The following is a 7,949-nucleotide window of genomic DNA, read 5'->3' as shown; positions in this document are numbered from 1 at the left end:
CATTCTATGCCTTTTGGAATATATATAGTACGTTTATAACGGACGTTTTTAAGAGCTTGAGAACTTGAAACGATAGTATAAAAGAGAAATATTGTCAGAATGATTTTTTTATTATAAAATGGTAGATAATTTCATGAGATTTATGTCTCGAATCTGATATTTCGCCAATAAATCTGGTAGTATGGCGTCAATGGTGGGTTGGCAAGTTGCGCCGTTTTGTTCGATGTTTAGCTGATTAGTTTTAGTGCTCTCCATTCATCGCAATGACAGCTTTCAGCTCCCATAAAAAATCCCAAAAGAATATGTTGAGCTATAAACCTGCTTTAGACTTGGTACGAACTTAAAATTTCTGAATTTGAACTATCCTGTATATAAAACAATGTAAGTTTCGATTAACCAATGTCTTTTTCCGGATAGATATAAAAGATGATCAGATTTGAGATATTATTTCCAATAGAGTTTTTCAACAGATCACTTGTGATTAGTGGCAACCTAAAAACATATTTTTTCAGTAATCATCGGCATTCTCATTATCTTAAGAACGTTCACAAATCGTACAACTGTATTACCAAACTCGATGCTGTGTGAAAGGTGTCCATGGCGCGCTCAGACCAATTTATGGTGCACTTAACCTTTCAGCAATGAGGCCCATTTTTGGATTTATGGCTACATCAATAAGCAAAATTCCCATATTTGAGCTAAAGAGCAATCGGAAGTCATTAAGAAACAACCATTACATCCTTTGAATACAATTTTTTGGCGCGGTCTATGGGCTGGTGGAATCATCGGCGAAGCTGCTGCCAATGTAGCAGTGAAGAGCGAGCACTAACGCGCCTTGATAAATAATTTCTTGATGCCGGAAATTTATTTCGATAACGTTTCTTCTTCTTAATTGGCGCTATAACCGCTTACGCGATTTTGGCCGAGTTTAACAAAGCGCCTGATAAGCGCGTTTCTTTCTCGTGATAACCGGCGCACCGGCGCATAGTTGGACACACCAAGTGAAGCCAAGTCCTTTTCCACCTGATCTTCCCAACGCAGACGAGGCCTTCCTCTTCTTCTGCTACCACCAGCTGACACCGCATCAAATATTTTCAGAGCCGGAGCGTTTGTATCCATTCGGACGACATTACCCAACCAGCGTAGCCGCTAAATTTTTATTCGCTGCGCTAAGTCTATGTCGTCGTAAAGCTCATACAGCTAATCGTTCCATCGTCTGCGATATTCACCGCTGTCAACGCGCAAAGGTACAAAAATCTTGCGCAGAATTTTTCTCTCGAGCATGATGAGAGCCTTGTAGAGTGTTAGTTTTGTTCGTCGAGAGAGGACTTTACTGCTCAGTTGCCTACTTAGTCCAAAGTAGCACTTATTGGCAAGAGAGATTCTGCGTTGCATTTCAAGGCTGGCATTCCATAACATTTAGATCCAACAAAATGGCGCTACTGGCCATACAGCTCGTGAAACAATGGATTTTCCGCATCGTCGTTTCAGTTAGTCATTTATCTCTCGTTTCGAACCAGTGGGTCGTGTGATATCACACCTATGGAGTTTTATTTGTGGGGTATGTAAAGTCCAAATATTTTTTGAATAAATCAGCTTCAATTCAGGCATTGGAAGCCAAAATTACTAAAGTTATCGACAAGACACGGACCGAGTCCTCCAGCGAGTCGTTCAAAATTAAAATTTAAGGATGGCCGAATTTGGGCGCAGTTACACCAGCGAACATTTGAAAGGGATAATCTTTAAAAAATAAATGCCATGAACAGTTCTACACAGAAATAGTAAAGATTACGCAATCAATTTGAATTTTCGTTGTTTTATTTCAATTTAAAATCCGATGCCTCTAATCGCACTTTACTACCTGACAGAAAAAATTGCAATTTTACCCTTTGTAAGACTGATAAATCGATTTTTTGTAATGACACAAAATGTTTTTTTTTTAATAGCGGTCGCTCCTCAGCAGGCAAAAGCAAAGTTCCGAGAGTATTTCTACCATGAAAAAGGTCCTCATAAAAAACCAGCATAAAACTGCACTTTCCTCCATACGTGGGAACACATCAAAACACACACCACAAATAAGAGAAGGAAGTAGCTTAGCCAAACGCCCAATAAAGAGTGTAAGCGCCAAGTAAAGGGTTTTCCAATAAGAAGTGTTATTTTGATATTCAAAGAACGGTTTCGTTGCTTGTGTGGCACGTAGCGCCGTCTTGTTGAAAATAAACGTTGTTCAGATCAATACCATCCAATTTCGGCCATAAAAAATCGCTGATGATCTCTTGATAGCGCAATTGATTCACCGTAACTGTTAGTCTAGCTTTATTTTCGAAAAAGTAAGATCCAATGACTCCGCCAGACCATAAACCGCACCAAAGTTTGATCACACATATGCCGACCAATGGTAAAGAAAGATTGCTGTGTGGTCAAGCCTAAGTCTTATAGTGTCCTTTGTAAGCAGGTTCAGAATTTAACAACTATTTCCAAACCATAAATAATTCGGAGGCTCTGCCCAAAGTATTAAGCAAACGAGACATCGCCATCACAGCTCAGCACCTCTAGGGCCTTCAGAAAGCACATCTTCCTTGTAAACTCGTTTTTGCTAATGTGATAAATTTGTGTCGAGTTTTAGTCAAACCATTCAATTATTCTGATACAAAGTAATTCCATTATCACAGCTCTTAAAGGGTTTTGATGATTTAGAATTTTCAAAAAATCGATTTCTTTTTTATGATATTTCGAAAGTAAAGGCTTTTAAAAATATACTGCCAAATTTTTGGAAGGCCGTTTTAGCTGGTAGAATCAATTTCGTCGTTCGGTGGCATCAATGGTCGCATTATCCATTCTCAAAACTTTAAACTCAATTGGCTTGGTGTTGGTCGACATTTTGTCAAGTTTTTTATTTGTTTTTTATTCTAGTACGGGACATAGCTGTGTTTTGTGTTTCAGATAAATAGAAGAGCCAAAATGGACAACACCATCCAGGTCCAATTTTTCGGTAGGTTGAGCGGCATTTTTAAAATAATTAATATTAAAAAATTTTTTTTTTTTCATTTTTGCATGTAAAGGAAGTTAAATAAAAAGGAGAAAATTTAAATATTGTTTTTCATTTTTTTATATATTAGTAAACAAAATTCCTGGAGATACCCCAAACTTGCGAGCTCTAGAGCACCGGGACCCCTTAATTGATTGTTGCAAATAATAAGCAATAAGCAATTTGTGAAAAAGCAAAGTTGTGGTAATCGTAAAATCATTAGTTGACATGAACCTTCCCCCAAAAAACGCACGTCGAACGCAAAAATGCGAAATACTTCTTCAAAAGCAAAGAAAATTGAGGAAAGGACTGCACAATTTGTTCCTGAATGAGCAAGATCTGGAGAAGCTTAGATTTTATTATACCATTGCCAAACGCTATAATGGCCTTGCAACCATCCATGGTATGGCGGAACTAAATCGTGATAAAAGCGCTAACATACTGAAAAAATGTCTAAAAAAGAAACTGTCTTTAAGTTTAACACTTAAACAATTCGAATTAAATTAAATGTAGCATTGTTGAACTTTCATTCCCCCACAACTGCGTGTAAACGAATGTTTGCCTCATTGCATTATGTACAGACTTTTTTTCTGCCACTTGCATCGAATTTGCAATGTAAATGGCCGTAAGGCTGCTTATGCAATCGCTGCTATCAAGCACAATTTACTTTCGACATAACAACAATAAAATGCATACTTAAGTATCACACCAATAACAAAAGTATCACTCCTACCCACCAGCGGCAATGCAAAAGGTTCACAATAAAAGTACAAAAGATCATTCAAATTGAAAATACTCGTAGATAGATACTTAGCTGAGTAGAGATTTCGTTACCATGAAAAGCAAAATCCACAGCAGTGGCAAGTAGCAATGCACTCTAGATGGTGGCAAAACAAAAGAGCAACTTGACACCCCTCAACGTTCAAGTCTTGCCGTATGCTTTGAAATGAAGGGTCCACCTTTGTCTCAAAAGCAACCTCGTCCGCTATTCCTCTTCACTTTGCGTCTACTTATTTTTCTTTTTTTGTCGCTTGTACCTCGACTAGCTGACTGCAATAAAAGTTTCATCGCACTGGAATGTGGTGTGAAAGGTACACGAAGGCCTGTTTCATTGTTTCACAGCATTGGCATGCCAAAGGACATCGCGCCAACACTTTGGGCCAACACTTGAGTGCAACTACGTGCCATCACACCAACAGGTAGCAGCAGCGGCGCAGTGCTATCGGAATTGCAAGTGGCAAACGGCAAAGTGAAAAGCGCACTTGAGCAAATGTTGAAAGCAAATGTCATTTACATTTAAAAGCTCATTGCGCAGCCAAAGATGTACTATACACACATACCTATGTATGTATGCAAATGCACAGGTGCTCTACATTTGTAGACACCACAAAGTGTTGCAGGTGTGTGAAAGCGAATGTAAGTGTATTACGCATATGTACATATAACTACATTTGCATACTTATAAAGATGTGTGTTTATGTGAATGGGAAATAATTTAATAATATAATGCAATTAACGCTTGCAAGGTGCCACAGCCTTTGTGCCATCGCTGTTACTCCAGCGAGACACAAGCGGTTAAATGTACTTCGAAATTGAATTTTTTTATTATCTTATTAAACAAATTGTACCATATTTCTAAATATTACAATAATTTCAAGTTTCAAGTGGTCCCGGTAGTCTAGATCTAGAAAATTTAGAGTGTTTTCAGGAATTTGGAAAAAAAATTAAAAAAGATATTTAAATTTTTTAGGTTTTTTATGTAACTTCTCTTATATATAATACAAAAAGGAAAAAAAAAATTGTTTTTAATTTTAACAATTTTAAAAATGGCGCTGACGTTGACCCTCCCGAAAATTTGGTTCTGGACGGTGTTGCCCATTTTAGCTCTTCTGTTCATCTAAAACACAAAAACCAAAAAAATTATTAATCAGTATGACTATAGCTACAGTTGTGTTCAAAAATATAGTAGTGCAGCACCTCACAACATCCCTATTCATTTTTCGACATGTTAAACAGTGTGAAATGAACACGTGTTCATTTGAGTTCTAAAAATATGAGGTTGCAAAGAAGAGAATAGCGATTAGATCCCGTTAGTTTTGCATTAGTTTGTGTAAGCTTTTGATGACTTTTGCGAAATGCACCGAAAAGTGGCTGTTTATAATTATAACGGGTAATTTTTTAGCTATTATCTTTTTAAACAGTTGGTTTAAACTGCTGACGCACGCTTCGTGTTTTGTTTTACTGTCAAACATCTTCAGTTTGGTCTATAGTTTAACCATGAATCGTCTTACAAACGAACAACGCATGCAAATCATTGAATTTTATTATAAAAATGCGTGTTCTGTTAAGAAAGTTTATCGCGCGCTTCTTCCATTTTATGGTCAGTTTAATCGACCCACTGAAGCGGCTATTCGAGCCATTGTGACTAAATTTAGAACCAAATTTACATTATTGGACACCAAACCACCAACACGCTTACGTGGAGTGCGAACTGAAGAAAATATCGCAACTGTATCGGTCAGTGTTGATGATGACCATCAATTATCGATTCGTCGGCGTTCGCAGCAATTGGGCCTCTGTTACTCAACAACGTGGAAAATTTTGCGAAAGGACTTAGGTGTGAAGCCCTTTCAAATACAACTGGTGCAAGAATTGAAGCCGAACGACCTACCGCAACGCAGAATTTTTGGTGAATGGGCTCTTGGAAAGTTGCCCGAAGATCCACTTTTTTGTCGAAAAATTCTGTTCAGCGACGAATCTCATTTTTGGATCAATGGGTACGTAAATAAGCAGAATTGTCGATTTTGGAGTGAAGATCAGCCAGAAGAATTGCAAGAGCTACCAATGTATTCAGATAAGGTCACAGTTTGGTGCGGTTTATGGGCACTCTTGTCGCTGGACCGTACTTCTTCAAAGATGCTGCGAATTGTAACGTAACTGTGAATGGTGAGCGCTACCGTGAAATGATATCCAACTTTTGTTTGCCTAAAGTGCAAGAGCTTGACTTGCATGACATGCGGTTTCAGCAAGACGGTGCCACATGCCACACAGCGCCCGTAACAAATGACTTGTTGAGAGGCGAGTTCGGTGAACACTTTATTTCACGTTCGGGACCTGTCAATTGGCCACTCAGATCGTGCGAAATAACGCCCTTAGATTATTTTTTGTGTGGCTATGTTAAAGCTCATGTCTATTCAGACAAGCCTGCTTCATGCATGCTTAATGCATTGGAAGACAACACTAAAGCATTTATATGTGAGATACCGGCCGAAACATTGGAAAGAGTATGCCAAAGTTGGACTAAGCAGATGGACCATTTGAAGCGCAGTCGCGGTCAACATTTGCATGAAATAATCTTCAAACATTAAATTATATGGACTGTACTATCGATTTAAATAAAAATTTCATGAATTTTTCTGAATTTTACGTGTGTTTTTTTTTTTAAACTTTCCTATAGCTCTTAAAAAATCACCCTCTAGTAGTGCTTGGTGTGAGTGGTTGTAAACCAAGTATAATAATTTATTAGTGCAACAAAAACTTCAATAGTAAGTGTAATGTAGTAAATAATGTTTTGGTGAATGATTTTCCCTGGGTTTGTAACAATTTTTTATTCTAGCGGCCAGGGGAAAGAATTGCACGACTGAGAAAAGAGATTTGATAGTTAGCCTTAGAGCAAAAAGCAAAACGTACAAGGAAATTAAAAATATTGTTGGCTGCACACCTACAATAATATTTAATGTGATTCATTATAAAAAAGCCAGAAAATCGAGGTAGAAAATGCCAAACAACCGCTGTCGAAGATAGACGCATTGTGCGCCTTAGCAAGATAAGGCCGTCAGCATCATCTTAAGTAATAAAAAATGAATTGAATTTCTCGGTCAGTGACGTTACAGTCCGTCGTCGTCTAATTGAGCAAACTCTAAATGCCAGAAGTCCTAGAAAAGTACCCCTTTTGACTTGGAAGCATGTGGAAGGACGACTCAAATTTGCAAATGCTCATCTGGTCTGGCCCACAGAAAAGTGGCGAAACATATTGTGGACAGACGAAAGCAAAATTATTTTATTTGGAACAAGCTCTAGGCAGTATGTACGACGTCCACCAAACACCGAATATAATCCGAGCACACAAAGAAGATAGTTAAGCATGATGACCTAAGTGTAATGATATGGGCTTGCGATGGCGTTGGCCCTATCCATATGGTAAATGGCATTATGGATAGACATGTTTATGTAGACATATTACAAAATACAATGCTACCATATGCCAGTTGGGAGATGTCTATAAAAAGAACATTTGAACAGGACAACGATCCGAAACTTACGAGCAAGCTTGCAAAAGATTGGTTTGCATCCGAAAAGACCGATCTTATGCCATGGCCACTTTAGTTCCCAGATCTTAATCCGATCGAAAACTTATTGGGAGATTTTAAGCGGCCTGTGGCAACTGCAAATGCTTCAAACAAAGCTGAGCTTTGGCAAGTGGTTCAGCAAGAATGATCTTAAATCCCCTTGAAGCGTTATCGACTCCATGCCCCGCTGATACGAAACCGTTATTAAAGATAAAGGCTATACAACTAAACATTAGACTGCAATGAAGAACTCAAAAAATTATTTTTGAATGAAGTTATTCAGTTATGTTTTTCCTTTAATGTAACCACTACTAAAATTATGAACAGCCACTTTTCGGTGAACTTCGCAAAAATCATCAAAAAATTACACAAACCAATGGAAAACTCACGGTATCTTTTCACTATTCTCTTCTTTGTATTCTATTCTTAGAAATATATTAAAACCAGTTTAATTTGTAACGACAGGACGCCTGGAGACTGACGGCAGTCATAACTGGCTTTTGGTCTGTCGGAGAACAAACAGCCAAAATGGGCATCCCGCACAACACATACTGTCACAGTTGTAAACAAGG

The sequence above is a fragment of the Anastrepha ludens genome, chromosome 4 (assembly GCF_028408465.1).
Source record: "Anastrepha ludens isolate Willacy chromosome 4, idAnaLude1.1, whole genome shotgun sequence".
Taxonomy (NCBI): domain Eukaryota; kingdom Metazoa; phylum Arthropoda; class Insecta; order Diptera; family Tephritidae; genus Anastrepha; species Anastrepha ludens.
The sequence above is the reverse complement of the archived record's forward strand: the minus strand, read 5'-3'. Positions refer to the sequence as shown.